This window comes from Eleutherodactylus coqui, chromosome 5, assembly GCF_035609145.1.
Source record: "Eleutherodactylus coqui strain aEleCoq1 chromosome 5, aEleCoq1.hap1, whole genome shotgun sequence".
Lineage (NCBI taxonomy): Eukaryota > Metazoa > Chordata > Amphibia > Anura > Eleutherodactylidae > Eleutherodactylus > Eleutherodactylus coqui.
In genome coordinates this window covers 12,291,913-12,309,022 of record NC_089841.1, presented here as the reverse complement: position 1 = coordinate 12,309,022, position 17,110 = coordinate 12,291,913, and the positions used below count along the sequence as shown (strand labels likewise).

At 48.5% G+C, this 17,110-nt stretch overlaps 2 protein-coding genes and 1 pseudogene across 3 annotated transcripts in view; 1 reads left to right on the top strand and 2 right to left on the bottom strand.

The window, feature by feature from the left end:
* LOC136629002 (oocyte zinc finger protein XlCOF22-like) overlaps positions 1 to 17,110 on the top strand; it is a 338,499-nt gene that overhangs the window by 92,032 nt on the left and 229,357 nt on the right. The window lies entirely within an intron of this gene.
* The window catches only part of LOC136628989 (zinc finger protein 84-like), a 162,303-nt gene that overhangs the window by 48,430 nt on the left and 96,763 nt on the right, over positions 1 to 17,110 (bottom strand). The window lies entirely within an intron of this gene.
* Positions 3,465 to 17,110, bottom strand: part of LOC136627145 (zinc finger protein 665-like) — a 34,127-nt pseudogene continuing 20,481 nt past the window's right edge.

The window sequence follows — 17,110 nt, the reverse complement described above, 5'->3', positions numbered from 1 at the left end:
TAATCCCTTAGTGACCAGCCTATTTTGTGCCTTAACCCTTAGTGACCAGCCCATAGTGTTTTTACATCCTAGCAAAGTGGGCTTTAATCCCTGAGGACGTAAAAACATGTTTCCTGCAGGGATTAAAGCCACGTGGGCTATGGAAGTGACAGCTCCATGCTGTCGGTGCCCGCAGGTAGCCGACAGCCTGGAGCTGTTATCCCGGGCTGCAGGGAGTCCCCCCCGGCAATGCGATTGGCATTAACCCTTTCCAATCCACTGTCTGACGTCTGAAGACATTCTGATTAAAGGCTGTACAGCTCCGATGTCAGAAGATGTCCGGCAGGGTATTCTTACTGCATATTACTGGCCGCTCTGTTGTCGGGGGCCTCTCCAGCATGTCCCATACTGTAGTACTGGCTCTAGCCAGCAGATGGTGTCATTGTATAATAGCAGAAAGAGAAAGCCCCCTGGGAAACCCTGAATCCAAAATTGGATTGCAAAGGGTTAAAGTGCAAAAAAGTTAAAGATTCAGCTGCCCTCATTGATCAGATCCATGGGGGCAGCTGAGATTACTCACCCGCCTTGTGCGCGGTGAACTGGTCCTCCGGGACCCGTCTCTCCTCTACTGCGCATGCACGCCAGCCGGATGACATCAGGCGCATGTGCAGAAGGCCGGGAGCCCTGGGAAACTTAAAATTTCCTGCTTCCTGTATGTAGCCGGGAATCAGGCGATGTCACCGGGGAGCGGTCTGCGGGCCCGTGATCGCCTGATCACGAAAAAGTTTTAAACAGTTAAAAAAAAAAAATTTCACCTCCCCTCATGGATCGGATCCATGAGGGAGGCTGAAAATACTCACCGCGGGCATATTGACATCTTCATCAGCACTTGTGAATCAACTAATCCCAAACAACCAATCAGGTTGAATCAGCCAACCCAAACAACCAATCAGGTTGCTGGAATTGCAGGAATAGGGCAGAAGTGCTTATGAAGATGTTAATATGCCCCTGGGTCGCATATTAACTTTTCCCCCAAAACTGTGGAGTCAAAATACTCCTGACCCCCCTCAGTGGATACATTAAGGGGTGTAGTTTGTAAAGTGTGTTCATTTATGGGGGTATTGATCATTCTGACACCTACGAGCCTTTACAATCTTGGCTTGGTACAAGAAAACAAAAAGTGTTCCTCAAAATGCTGAAAAGTAATGTTAAATTTGTACGTCTCCTAAATGGTTAAAAAAAACACGAAAGTTTTTCAAATGCGCATTCAGAATAAAGTAAACGGATGGAAATATATCTTAGCAAAAATTGTACGGTATGTTTGCACATATTTGAGATATTACAGTTGAAAATGTGAAAAAAAGACAATTTTTTCAAAATGTTCCCAATTTTGGCGCTTTTAATAAATATACACATTATATTGGACTATTTTCACCACCTAAATGAAGTACAACATGTGGCGAAAAAACAATGTGAGAATCACTGGGATATGCAAAACCTTTACGGAGTTATTCCATGTTAAAGTGACACATGGCAGATTTCCCAAAATTTAGCCTGGTCATTAAGGCGCACACAGGCTTGGTCACTGAGGGGTTAAGGCCCAAACGATTTTCATTTTCTTGCATTGTGAGAGACGTAACTCGACATAGCTGCATGAAAGCTTGGTTTTTTTTTACATTTCTTTGGGTAGCAGTTGTAGATTTTACTGGCCCCTTATAGAATGTGTTATAGAAGTATTAATATATTGTTTTTAATGGATAAACCGTCCAGAGACCGCGCCATTGTTTGAGGTTTGTTTTGGGGGTTTGTTTTAACAGCGTTGGCCATCCAGTAAAGATAATAGGATAACCGTATCAGCGTGATTACTACCATGGAGATTATAGGGGCTTTTCCAAATGGACTAGCTTTGCACCATAACACATTTACAAACACAATGGAGTCTGCCTGGCCACATCCCAAGACCCACCAGTCCTCTATTTTCCCGGCCGTGGAGCTCCGTGGGGTCTTGTTCGTTGTGGGAAGAGTTGGAGTTTTTATTGGTGTTAGGGTGCATTCACATGAACGTATATCGGCTCGGTTTTCACGCCGAGCCGATATACGTCCTCCTCATCTGCAGCGGGGGGAGCCTGGAAGAGCCAGAAGCAGGAACTGAGGCTCCCGCCCCCTCACCGCCCCTCTGCATTATTTTCAATGAGAGGAGGTGGGACGGGGGCAGGGCTAAGGACCGTGAATTAGCCCCGCCCCCGCCCCGCCTCTCCCCATTGAAAATAGTGCAGAGAGGTGGAGAGGAGGCAGAGAGGGGGCGGGAGCTCAGTTCCTGCTCCTGGGCTCTTCCAGCCTCCCCCCCCCCCCCTGCACATGAGGACAACGTATATCGGCTCGGCGTGAAAACAGAGCCGATATATGTTCGTGTGAATGCACCCTCAATGTGAATCTTGGATTGTTTTTTATTGCGCTTTTTGGCAGGTGAAGAAAAGTAGCAATTCTGGCGTCACTCTTAAATTACTTTTACAGCATTCACCATTCTCATTGTCTGGGTCAGTATGAACGCGGTAATTATTATGTGCTGCTTTTTTAAAACTTTTTTTGTATTTTTATCCATTTAAAATTGGGTTTTGTGGTGAAAAAAATGCATATTTTTTCCCTCTTAAATTGAACTTTTACAGCCTTATTTTTTAGTCCTTGAAGGGCGTGTGAAGATGGGATTATTTAATTGTTAGGATAGTACACCGCATTACTCATATACTGCATTCTACTAAGGCAATGACAGCAGCCTATTAGACTAGGCGGGAGGCGGGTCTAACAGGCTGAGTTACATGGCAGACATAGATGCTTTTGTCAGGCTTCCGGCTGCCTTGGTACCTTGCGATCGCACTGCAGGGTGCTGATGGGTGGTATTAGCTTACATGCTGCAGTTGCTCTTCAATAGCAGCCACAGAGCTCATACAAAAAAATCTAAGGGTTAGGCCTCTTTCACACGGCCACAGCAATACAGAAACATGGGCTACAAAACATTGCGAATCGCGGCCGTATACAGCATGCCGCGATTTTGTAGTCTCATAATGTAGCAGGCTACAAAACATCACTCATGCGGATGAAGTCATTGGAAACCATGGCCTTCATACACATACGCTTTGTAGCAATGTTGCAGCATTACGGAATCGTGCGATTTTGTAGCCCGTGTGAAAGCAGCCTCAAGCAGTGACGGTTTTCTATAGTGTAGCCGGGCAGCAGAAGTCATCCTCAGGCAGCAGGTCCTACAATGGAGCTCCACACCAGCCACGTCTCCCACATTCTGAACATGAATATAGCTTCTTCCCTGTGTGACTTGTCTGATGTTTAACAAAACCTAGTTTATGGCAAAAACATTTTCCGCGTCCTGAAAGGCTCCTCCCATGTGAATTCCTAGATGCTCACCAGATGTGATTCATTAATAAAATAGCTTCCACATTCTAAGAATGAACACGGCTTCTCTCCTGTGTGAGTTCTCGGATGTCACTCAAGATGACCTTTAATCATAAACTGGTTGCCACATTCTGAGCATAAAAAATGGCTTTGCTCCGGTGTGAGATCTTAGATGTCCCACAAGTGAAGTCTTAGTACATAACGCATTTCCTGTAGTCCAAACATTAATACGGCTTCTCTTCTCTTTGACGTCTCTCGTAGTAAGAAGAGATTTGACACTAAAGCATGTCCCACAGTCCAAACATGAAGACAGCTTCTCTCCCGTGTGACTTCTCTCATGTATGACAAGATGTGACTTCTGGCCAAATTATTTCCCAGGGTCAGAACATGAAAATGGTTTCTTCCGTGTGACTGTTCTGATGTGTAATGAGACTTATTTTATCTGTGAAACGTTCCCCACATTCTGCACATGGATATGGCTCTGGCCTTGTGTGACAACGTTGATGTACAGTAAGATGTGGTTTCCGAGTAAAACATTTCTCACACTCTGAACATGAAAATGGCTTCTCCCCCGTGTGAACTCTCCTATGCTTAGCTAGATCAGATTTATTTAGAAAGCATTTCCCACATTCCAAACATGAATACGGCTTCTCGCCTGTGTGAGTTTTCTGATGTGTGATGAGATTTCTTTTATCTGTAAAGCATTTTCCACATTCTGCACATGAATACGGCTTCTCTCCTGTATGAATTCTTTCATGTGTAAAAAGATGCGATTTACTTCTAAAACATTTCCCACATTCTGCACATGAATACGGTTTCTCTCCTGTGTGAATTCTCACGTGTGAAATAAGGTTTGATTGAGCTGTAAAACACTTCCCACATTTTGAACATGAATATGGCTTCTCTTCTGTGTGACTTCTTTCGTGTGTAACTAGAGAAGATTTGATGCTAAAGCACTTCCCACACTCTGAACATGAATACGGCTTTTCTCCTCTGTGACTTCTCTCATGTATAATAAGATGGGATTTCTGTCCAAAACATTTCCCACATTCAGCACAAGAAAATGGTTTCTCCCCTGTGTGACTTCTCTGATGTCTAGTAAGATGCGTTTTATCTGCAAAGCATTTCCCACATTCTTCACATGAATACGGCTTCTCTCCTGTGTGAGTTCTCTCATGCATAACAAGATTTGATTTAGTTGCAAAGCCTCTTCCACATTTTGAACATGAAAACGGCTTCTCTCCTGTGTGAATTCTCTCGTGCATAATAAGATTTGATTTATCTGTAAAACATTTCCCACACTCTGAACATGAATACGGCTTCTCTCCTGTATGACTTCGCTTATGTCTAATAAGATTTGATCTGTGTGAAAAACATCTCCCACATTCTGAACATGGAAACGGCTTCTTTTCTGTGTGAATCCTCCAATGTTTAGCTAGATCTGATTTATTGCTAAAACATTTCCCACATTCTGAACAAGAATAACTGGGTGATAAATGGTGATGTCCATGAGAACCTCTCATACAGTCTTTACCTGAAAGAAGGAAGAAATATTTTACCAAATCATTGATATTTTTTCATACAATGAGCAAGACAATTAGCAAATCAAGATAAAGACATGCATGTTGATTAAAAGAAATCCATGGCCAGATTCTATTCAATACATTCAACTGCTGCCGTAAAGTACCAAGTTGAGGGTCCCCAAGTCTTGAGCCACACCCAATACACCTGGCAAACAATTGAGTCTAATGAGGAAAGTCGCAGTCATCGCTCTCCTGCAATCGCTGCAGGGTAAATGTTGTGTTATATGGGAAGTAATAAATCAAATCATCACAAGTTCAAGTACTCGGGGGTGAACTATAACAATTTTTCCGCTCGTCATCATGACAGCATACGATGGAGGTTGTCCTCTGCCGACCTGTAGGGACAGGAAGTGGCAAAGAATAAAAGGATCTCTTCCCCCCCCACCAAGCACCAGTGTTTTTCCTGTCCCTACAGGACAGCAGTGGCAGAGACTCCATCGTATGCTGCCAGAGGAGACATACCCTGGACGGCATCGGATCACAACAGCCCCGATTCCCCCAGTGATAAGTACCTCATCTGGGGGTTAAGCGGGGGCTGCATAGGTCATGGTCCAATCATCATTACAGTGACCAAACTGTGAGTGGTCCTGTGGGCCGATCAGACACACCTACACCACACTTATTTCACCTAATGAGTATTCCATGTCATTGCAGGACAGGGATACGCAGAAGCCTAGGGAGGCAAAAACAAAAAGGAGCAAAAAATGTGGATTGTGCTTTGGTAAATTGGACAAAGCTTACACTAAACCACTTTGTGCTGCATGTACGTCCAAAGTCCTGCAAGAGGAAAAATCATCCCTCATGCCCAATATCCGGGCAGTAGTACAGGAAGAGGTGCAGTCTTTATTCTTGGAATTCCAATTGCTAGTTGCATTCCCCTGCTGCAGATGGCCGCCGTCTTCTTAGCGGATGTATCAATGGAGTCTGTCCGCTTTGGGACCCGCTCAGCGCCTTTATCTAATACTGCCAGAAGGGCAGTCTGGGAGGAGGCCTGGTCTGTAGACGTCGCCTCCAAAAACAAACTCTGTACCTTGCCCTTTCAGGGCCACCATATCTTTCAGCTAGACCTGGATCGCCTCTTGGAAAAAGCAGCAGACAAGAGTCAGGGGCTTCCAGTTGACAGACCCCCTAAAGGATTTTTTACACCTCGTCCCGCATCCTCTGCCTACGCGGGGAAGGGTAAAACCAGGAGATGTCGATCCCAAAGGCGGAAGGGTCCATCTGGTGGGCGGTAGATTAGCTGCATTCCATAACAAATAAAGAGATATTACATCCAACGAATAGGTATTACAGCTACTGGCGGAAGGTCAAGCTTGGATCTCGTCCCCCGCAAAGGCCCCTGATAACTCTACAGTCTCCCTCCGTTCAGTAGGCTTTACTTAAGGGGGTCCAAGGTCTGTTAGACCTAGGGGCCATTATCCCCGTCCCCATAAAGAAACAGCAAAAGGGGTTCTACTCCCCACTATTTCTCGCTCCCAAACCCGACTGTTCGCATCGAACTATAATTAATCTAAAAAGCCTAAATAACTTTATCGTACATAGGAAGCTTAAAATGGAGACCATTAAATCCACAACCCCTTTAATTAGGGCAGGTAGTGTCATGGTCACTATTGACCTTAAGGACGCTTACTACCCCATCCCCATTCACCCTAGGTCCCAAAATTTTTTTTAGATTTGCTTTAGAAATTGGAGGTTCTATTTGTCATTTTCAGTTCATATGCCTGCCCTTTGGGATCTCCTCCGCCCCACGGGTTTTTTCAAAGATCGTTATTGAGGTGGTAGCCCATCTGCATAGGTTGGGGATATTTATTACCTCGTCCCTGGACGATTTTCTACAGGTGGCAAATTTTCCGGCAATTTTAAAAGCTCAGTTAGACATCACGCTCTCATTGCTGCAGGACCTAGGTTGGATCATTAATAGAGATGAGCGAGCACCAAAATGCTCGGGTGCTCGTTACTCGAATCGAACTTTCCGCGATGCTCGAGGGTTCGTTTCGAGTAACGAACCCCATTGAAGTCAATGGGCGACCCGAGCATTTTTGTATATCGCCGATGCTCGCTAAGGTTTTCATTTGTGAAAATCTGGGCAATTCAAGAAAGTGATGGGAACGACACAGAAACGGATAGGGCAGGCGAGGGGCTACATGTTGGGCTGCATCTCAAGTTCCCAGGTCTCACTATTAAGCCACAATAGCGGCAAGAGTGGGCCCCCCCCCCCCCCAACAATCTTTACTTCTGAAAAACCCTCATTAGCAAGGCACATCTTAGCTAAGCACCACACTACCTCCAACAAAGCACAATCACTGCCTGCGGGACACACCGCTGCCACTTCTCCTGGGTTACATGCTGCCCCCCCCCGCACGACCCAGTGTCCACAGCACACACCAAAGTGTCCCTGCGCAGCCTTCATGCCACACGCTGGCCTCATAGCCACACCACCCTCATGTCTATTTATAAGTGCGTCTGCCATGAGGAGGAACCGGAGGCACACACTGCAGAGGGTTGGCACGGCCAGGCACCGACCCTCTTTAAAAGGGACGGGGCGATAGCCCACAATGCTGTACAGAAGTATTGAGAAATCCAATCCTGTGCCACCTCCATCTGGAGCTGCACATGTGGAAACCTATGTGCCACACACTATTAATTCTGTCAAGGTGTCTGCATGCCCCAGTCAGACCGGGGTTTTTTTATAAATAGTCACAGGCAGGTACAACTCCGCAATGGGAATTCCGTGTGCACCCACAGCATGGGTGGCTCCCTGGAACCCACCGGCTGTACATAAATGTATCCCATTGCAGTGCCCTGGACAGCAGAGCTAACGTCAGATTAAATGCAGGTGGGCTTCGGCCCACACTGCATGCCCCAACCTGACCGGGGTTTTTAATTCATAGACACAGGCAGGTACAAATCCCCAATGTGAAGTCCCTGTGGACCCACAGCATGGGTGGCTCCCTGGAACCCACCGGCGGTACATAAATATATCCCATTGCAGTGCCCAGCACAGCTGAGGTAACGTCAGGTTTAATGCAGGTGGGCTTCGGGCCACACTGCATGCCCCAGTCAGACTGGGGTTCTTTATAAGTAGACACATGCAGTTACAACTCCGAGTGGACCGACAGCATAGGTGGGTCCCAGGAAGCCACCGGCGGTACATAAATATATCCCATTGCATTGCCCAGCACAGCAGAGGTAACGTCCGATTAAATGCAGGTGGTCTTCGGCCCACACTGCATGCCCCAGTCTGACCGGGGTTTTTAATACATAGACACTGGCAGGTACAAATCCCTAATGTGAAGTCCCTGTGAACCCACAGCATAGATGGCTCCCTAGAACCCATCGGCGGTACATAAATGTATCCCATTGCAGTGCCCTGCTCAGCAGAGCGAACGTCAGATACAATACAGGTGGGCTTCGGCCCACAGTGCATGCCCCAGTCAGAGTGGTAATATGTACCTTAACAGTAACCGCGTTGGTGGAAATGTGGTGGCGACTGCGGACCTAGTAGCGTGGTTTTATTTAATTGGTTTTCGGAATGTGGCCAGGATTAAGTGGGCCGTGGCGGTAAAGGTGAAATTCTTGGACTGCCACCAGACGGACCAATCCAAAGGTATTTGCCAAGAATCTTTTCATTGTTGGAGGAGGAGGGGGATGTTTTTGAGGCACTACGTGTCCTCTCCACGTGTCTGTGGTTATATGCACCTTAACAGTAACTGCGTTGGTGGGAAATGGCCTTGCCACCATCATGTCTTTGGGAAGCCTCCGTTTCCACACCCCAGTGACATAGCATTAGCAGCGGTATAGGCAGAGCCCAGAATTAGTAACATTTCAGCGGTAGCATTAGGGACAGGCCCCAGTAACATATCACTAGCAGCATTATAGGGGGAGCACAGTCTTAGTTCCATTTCAGTAATAGTAGCAGTCAAGACAGGCCCCAGTAACAATTCCGAAGCAGCAGTATAGGGGGAGCACAGTATTAGTTCCATTTCAGTAATAGTAGCACTCAAGACAGGCCACAGTAACATTCCCGTTGCAGCAGTTTAGGGAGATAACAGTCTCTTTCACATTTCAGTAGTTGCAGTATAGACAAGGCCCCAGTTACATTTATGCAGCAAAAGTGTAGGCCAACCCCACACACCTTGCTGTAGTATGAGTGCAGGCGAAGAATATAAACATTACTAGGATTACACTGTAGGCGAGGGCCCCAAAAAATTGGTGTACCAACAGTACTAATGTACCTCAGAAAAATTGCCCATGCCCAACCAAGAGGGCAGGTGAAACCCATTAATCGCTTTGGTTAATGTGGCTTAATTTGTAACTAGGCCTGGAGGCAGCCCAGTGAAAATAAAAATTGGTTCAGGTGAAAGTTTCAACGCTTTAATGAGAATTGAAACGTATAAACCTTGTTTACAAGAGTAATATGACTGAGCCTTGTGGGCCTAAGAAAAATTGCCCGTTCGGCGTGATTATGTGAGGTTTCAGGAGGATGAGCAGGAGGAGGAGGATGAATATTATACACAGATTGATGAAGCTAAAAGGTCCACGTTTTTGATGGTGAGAGAGAACGATGCTTCCATCCGCGGGTGCAGCCTACGTATTGTTTAGGTACCGCTGCTGTCCGCTGGTGGAGAAGAGAAGTCTGGGGAAATCCAGGCTTTGTTCATCTTGATGAGTGTAAGCCTGTCGGCACTGTCGGTTGACAGGCGGGTACGCTTATCCGTGATGATTCCCCCAGCCGCACTAAACACCCTCTCTGACAAGACGCTAGCCGCAGGACAAGCAAGCACCTCCAGGGCATACAGCGCGAGTTCAGGCCACGTGTCCAGCTTCGACACCCAGTAGTTGTAGGGAGCAGAGGCGTCACGGAGGACGGTCGTGCGATCGGCTACGTACTCCCTCACCATCCTTTTACAGTGCTTCCGCCGACTCAGCCTTGACTGGGGAGCGGTGACACAGTCTTGCTGGGGAGCCAGAAAGCTGTCAAAGGCCTTAGAGAGTGTTCCCCTGCCTGTGCTGTACATGCTGCCTGATCTCCGCGCCTCCCCTGCTACCTGGCCCTCGGAACTGCGCCTTCTGCCACTAGCGCTGTCGGATAGGAATTTTACCATCAGCTTGTCCGCCAGGGTCCTGTGGTATAGCATCATTCTCGAACTCCTTTCCTCTTCGGGTATGAGAGTGGAAAGGTTCTCTTTATACCGTGGGTCGAGCAGTGTGTACACCCAGTAATCCGTAGTGGCCAGAATGCGTGTAACGCAAGGGTCACGAGAAAGGCATCCTAACATGAAGTCAGCCATGTGTGCCAGGGTACCTGTACGCAACACATGGCTGTCCTCACTAGGAAGATCACTTTCAGGATCCTCCTCCTCCTCCTCAGGCCATACACGCTGAAAGGATGACAGGCAAGCAGCATGGGTACCCTCAGCAGTGGGCCAAGCGGTCTCTTCCCCCTCCTCCTCAACGCGCTGAGATATAGACAGGAGGGTGCTCTGACTATCCAGCGACATACTGTCTTCCCCCACCTCTGTTTCCAAGCGCAAAGCGTCTGCCTTTATGCTTTGCAGGGAACTTCTCAAGAGGCATAGCAGAGGAATGGTGACGCTAATGATTGCAGCATCCCCGCTCACAATCTGGGTAGACTCCTCAAAGCTTCCAAGGACGTGGCAGATGTCTGCCAACCAGGCCCACTCTTCTGTAAAGAATTGAGGAGGCTGACTCCCACTACGCCGCCCATGTTGGAGTTGGTATTCCACTATAGCTCTACACTGCTCACAGAGCCTGGCCAACATGTGGAGCGTAGAGTTCCACCGTGTGGGCACGTTGCACAGCAGTCGGTGCACTGGTAGATTAAACTGATGTTGCAGGGTCCGCAGGGTGGCAGCGTCCGTCTTGGACTTGCGGAAATGTGCGCTGAGCCGGCGCACCTTTCCGAGCAGGTCTGACAAGCGTGGGTAGCTTTTCAGAAAGCGCTGAACCACCAAATTAAAGACGTGGGCCAGGCATGGCACGTGCGTGAGGCTGCCGAGCTGCAGAGCCGCCACCAGGTTACGGCCGTTGTCACACACGACTATGCCCGGTTGGAGGCTCAATGGCGAAAGCCAGCGGTCGGTCCGCTCTGTCAGACCCTGCAGCAGTTCGTGGGCCGTGTGCCTCTTCTCTCCTAAGCTGAGTAGTTTCAGCACGGCCTGCTGACACTTGCCCACCGCTGTGCTGCCACGCCGCGCGACACCGACTGCTGGCGACGTGCTGCTGCTGACACATCTTGATTGCAAGACAGAGGTTGTGTAGGAGGAGGAGGGTGGTTTAGTGGAGGAAGCATACACCGCCGCAGATACCAGCACCGAGCTGGGGCGCGCAATTCTGGGGGTAGGTAGGTCCCAGCCTCCACTAAATTCACCCAATGTGCCATCAGGGAGATATAGTGGCCCTGCCCGCCTGTGCTTGTCCACGTTTCCATTGTTAAGTGGACCTTGCCAGTAACCGCGTTGGTGAGGGCACGTACAATGTTGCGGGAGACGTGGTCGTGCAGGGCTGGGACGGCACATCGGGAAAAGTAGTGGCGACTGGGAACCGAGTAGCGCGGGGCCGCCGCCGCCATCATGCTTTTGAAAGCCTCCGTTTCCACAAGCCTATACGGCAGCATCTCCAGGCTGATCAATTTGGCTATGTGCACGTTTAACGCTTGAGCGTGCGGGTGCGTGGCGGCGTACTTGCGCTCAAACAGTTGCGCTAGCGACGGCTGGACGGTGCGCTGACAGACATTGGTGGATGGGGCCGAGGACAGCGGAGGTGAGGGTGTGGGTGCAGGCCAGGAGACAATAGTGCCTGTGTCCTGAGAGGGGGGTTGGATCTCAGTGGCAGGTTGGGGCACAGGGGGAGAGGCAGTGGTGCAAACCGGAGGCGGTGAACGGCCTTCGTCCCACCTTGTGGGGTGCTTGGCCATCATATGCCTGCGCATGCTGGTGGTGGTGAGGCTGGTGGTGGTGGCTCCCCGGCTGATCTTGGCGCGACAAACTTTGCACACCACAGTTCGTCGGTCGTCTGCACTCTCAGTGAAAAACTGCCACACCTTTGAGCACCTCGGCCTCTGCAGGGTGGCATGGCGCGAGGGGGTGCTTTGAGAAACAGTTGGTGGATTATTCGGTCTGGCCCAGCCTCTACCCCTGGCTACCGCACTGCCTCTTCCAACCTGCCCTGCTGCTGCACTTGCCTCCCCCTCTGAAGACCTGTCCTCAGTAGGCTTAGCAAACCAGGTGGGGTCAGTCACCTCATCGTCCAGCTGCTCTTCCTCCGAATCCTCTGTGCACTCCTCCCTCGGACTTACTCCAATTACTACTACCTGAGTGATAGACAACTGTGTCTCATCATCATCGTCCTCCTCACCCACTGAAAGCTCTTGAGACAGTTGCCGGAAGTCCCCAGCCTCATCCCCGGGACCACGGGAACTTTCCAAAGGTTGGGCATCGGTCACGACAAACTCCTCCGGTGGGAGAGGATTCGAAACCATTGCTGCCCATTCTGGGCAGGGGCCCGAGAACAGTTTCTGGGAGTCTGCCTGCTCCTCAGAATGTGTCATTGTAATGGAGTGAGGAGGCTGGGAGGAAGGAGGAGCAGCAGCCAGAGGATTCAGAGTTGCAGCAGTGGACGGCGCAGAACTCTGGGTGGTCGATAGATTGCTGGATGCACTTTCTGCCATCCACGACAGGACCTGCTCACACTGCTCATTTTCTAATAAAGGTCTACCGCGTGGACCCAATAATTGTGAGATGAATCTGGGGACCCCAGAAACTTGCCTCTCTCCTAATCCCGCAGCAGTCGGCTGCGATACACCTGGACCAGGAGCTCGGCCTGTGCCCACACCCTGACTTGGGCCTCCGCGTCCTCGCCCGCGTCCACGTCCTCTAGGCCTACCCCTACCCCTCAGCATGCTGCATTACCAGTAGTGCAGAAACAGAACGCTGTAATTAAATGTGCCGCTTATTGGCCTGTGGTTGGAGGCTGACTTCGCTTAAGGAACGCACAGCAGAGCCAGGAAACAATTATGCGCAAGGCTGTAGTGAGACGTAGGTGCGTATGACTGAGCTACTGGAATTCACAGCGCAGAAGCAGTCAAGTGGCCAAAGGGCAGTGGTAGGCCTTAAGTATTTTGCTTCTATTTTTTTAAATGGTGAGCTGAAACACCAGACAGATACTGTATGCAGCGTATATTATGTATAGTGTTTCCCTCTGGCGGTATGACGGCGGTGATGTAACGGGCACAGCAGAGCCAGGAAACAATTATGCGCAAGCCTGCTGTAACACTTAGCTGGGTATTAAATATGACTACTACCCCCAGCAGGCACGCAGTACACTGAGGACGGTCACAGGCAGCCCAAATATAGTATTTTTCCCCAATTTTTTTGAAAAAGCCCACTGCCTATATAGACAGTATATCTCTTTCACCTTTCCCACTGTCCCTGCCTCACCAGTACTGGCCCTATACTGAGTAAAATGACTGCAGACTGAGGACGCAATGCTCTGCACGCCCGATAAAAAAAAAAATAAAAAATTGTGCAACACTGCTAAAAGCAGCCTCCACAGTACTGCACACGGTCAGATGTGGCCCTAAGAAGGACCGTTGGGGTTCTTGAAGCCTAAAATAACTCCTAACACTCTCCCTATAGCAGCTCCGGCACCAGCAGCACTGTCCCTGATCTCTGTCAGAATGCATCTGTGGCGATGCATCTCTGTCAGAATGCATCTGTGGCTGCGGGAGGGGCCGATCTATATACTCGGGTGACACCTGATCTCGCCAGCCCCTCACTGCAGGGGGGTGGTATAGGGCTTGAACGTCGCAGGGGGAAGTTGTAATGACTTCCCTGTCTTTCTATTGGCCAGAAAAGCGCGCTAACGTCTCAGGGAAGAAAGTGAAAGTAACTCGAACACCGCGTGGTGCTCGCCTCTAGTAACGAGCATCTCGAACACGCTAATACTCGAACGAGCATCAAGCTCGGACAAGTACGCTCGCTCATCTCTAATCATTAACTTTCAAAAATCCAGCCTGGATCCTGAGTGTAGGAAAAATGTTTTGGAGCACATATGACACATTGATTGCTTATTAAAATCATATTAAATAAAAATTATTAAAGACGCAACCTGGCGCGTTTTTTTCCTAACAACCTGAACCGTGTGAGAAAAACAAACTGCGTTTCTTTCATAGATTGGACTTTTATAGACACAGCAACACCGAATATATAAATATTTTTTAGTTTGACTTTATCTTATAATTATTGGCAAACAGCTTTACTTTCTTTTGCTTTTATTACCTTTTGTTATTTTCAAACAAAAATTTTTTACTATAAGGGACTTGAACCTGCGATCGCTTGATCACTCTTGCAGTATAATACATTACCATGGTATTTTATAATATCATGATCTGGCAGGACGTCTATCATACAACAGGCATTGCTTCATAGGCAATCTGCAATGGCAGCCCTCAGAAGGCAATTAAACGGCACAACGTGAGCTCATCGCGGGAAGGCCATTCGGGACACCCCCAAAACTAATCAGAATTGACAGTAGCATTAAAGGGTTAAAAGCCATGATTAGCATGAGTACTCAACACAGTTGTTGAGAGCCGGCGTCATCTGTCAAAGACAGCCAATACCGATCCATACAAAGCCCGGACCTCCATGACGTAACTGAAATGTTAGGAGGTTAAGGTGATTATGAAGAAGAAACCCACAGAAACACATGGAGGTCATACAAACTCCATGCAGATGTTGTCCTTGGTCAGGTCTGACTACAAGGGAACAGGACTAAGCACGGAGCCACATTGGACCACCTTTTTAGAAAGGAGGATTGACCGTTACGAAGTCCGGAGGTTTGGTTCCATGCCAAAGAGATTTTTTTGCAGTTGGACCATTTTTAAGGGTATTGGTTAAATTACGGTTCGGTTCAAACTAATTTGGCCCAAACCAACCTTTTTTTCCCCAAAGTTCAGGAAAGTGGCTGAAAGAACTTTTCATACAGTAAGTTCACTCTACGCTATGAATGACTTGATATATCATTTGTACAATATACTGGAGTATGTTCTGTTTCTAGAGCCCTATAGGACATATATTGGGGTCTGCTCCTTTTCCATTTGAGTCAGTAACGCTCCACAAGTGTTGCTGCTTGTAAAAGGGGTGATCCCACAAACTAAAGTCATCACTCTGTGGACTTTATGGTTGATGGGATTCCCATCACTGATCCCAAGAACGGTAATCCCAGGTCTCCCCTCCTGGCTGTGAGCTTATTGCCCCTGAGCAGTGAGGAGGGGAGACATGGGATTACCGATCTCGGGATCACTCGAAGTCTATATTGGTAATCCCTTTGGTGATGTAATTGTATCTGCACAGCATTGATTATTTCTGTCACATTGTGCCACAGCAGAGGTACACACCATATTTTTTGCACTATAGAATGCACCGTTTAGCAAAGAATTATCTATTAAATGTGTGCATCCTATAGTTCAAAGTCCGGAGGATCCAGCAGTGCCAGAGCGCCCTGACCGCTTCCTTGCTGATCTGGATGAGCACTGTGCCTGCAAACTTCTCTCTCGCTGATCAGCGCTGGGCATGAGAGTCACCGCCAGCTTCTGGATGCACTCACCTCCAACCCTCTGCAGCCAGTGGAGCAGGCGGCAGGGTCAGATAGCGGTAAACTATTACTGTCCCCATTTATTTATAGTTCTTCATTAATCATGAGATGTGGGACCCCCTTGTCTGTGCGGTCCAACTGTCATATGCGATGGTCCCCCAGACCATCACACCAGCAGGGGGCAGTGTGCAGCTCCACAGCAAAGGCAGGTTTAAGGCGCTCACCCGGAGGTCTCCAAACACAAACATGCCCACCCGTCTCACACCTTGTATCCAAGCTAGAGGTGGACAAACATGGTACAAGAGCCCCCATGCTCCACAAATCCAAACTAGAGGCGGTACAAAAGGGCATTAGGGACTAGGGATATGCCTGCCCATATCACATCTTGTATCCAAGCTAGAGGTGATACAACAGGGTACTAGAGGCTCCATGCCTGCCCGTATCACATCCCATACCCAAGCTAGAGACGGTACAGCAGGGTACTAGAGCCTCCATGCCCACCCATATCACATCTTGTATCCAAGCTAGAGGTGATACAACAGGGTACTAGAGCCTCCAACCCTGCCCATATCACATCTCGTATTCACGTTATAGGCGTTACAACAGGGTACAGGAGACTCCATGTCTGCCCGTATCTTATGATTTATTTTACATTTTTTAGGATTATCAGAAAAAAAGCTAAAATTTAGTTTGTGCGGTTGGCAACGACTCCTTGCTTTGAAGCATATGGTGCGCTTCGCTTAGGTTTGCCTCTGCCCAGAGGATAAGCAGATCAATCCAAGGTTACTGGTAGAGATGAGCGAGCACAAAAATGTTCGGGTGCTCGTTACTTGAGCCGAGCTTTTCGTAATGCTCAAGAGCTCATTTAGAGTAATGCACTACATTGAAGTCGATGGGAGAATCGAGCATTTTTTAAGGTGACCGATGCTCCGCATAGGGGAGGGTGTGTGATTCACCTGAAAGCATCAGAAAATGATGGAAACACCACAGAAATGGATGGGGAACAGCAGGGGCAGCATGCATGGATGCATCTGAGGCTCCCAGGTCGCACTATTAAGCCAAATTGTGGGCAAGAGCCTTGTGGTCACCCCTCTAACAATTTAGTTGGGCCAGACCATAATCGGCAAGGCACACGCACTGGCACATCTTAGCTAAGCACCACACTAGGTGGAACAAAGGCCAATCACTGCTTGTGGGTAACACCACTGCCTCTTCTCCTGTGTAACATGCTGGCATTGCTGTCCAATCCCCCCCAGGATGCAGGACGTTCTCCCTTGGTCTGAAAGGCCCACTTGGTACCTGGTCCTGATCCAAGGTCTGGTCCGGATGGTGTGTGCATTAGGGATACAAGTGTGAATGAGAATACACTAGAACCTCCATTCCTGTCCGTATCACATATTGTATCCAAGCTAAAGGCAATACAACAGGGTACCAGAGCCTCCATGCCTGCCTATATCACATCTTGTATCCAAGTTAGAGGCGGTACCACAGGGTACTAGAGCCTCCATGTCTGCCTGTATCACATCTTG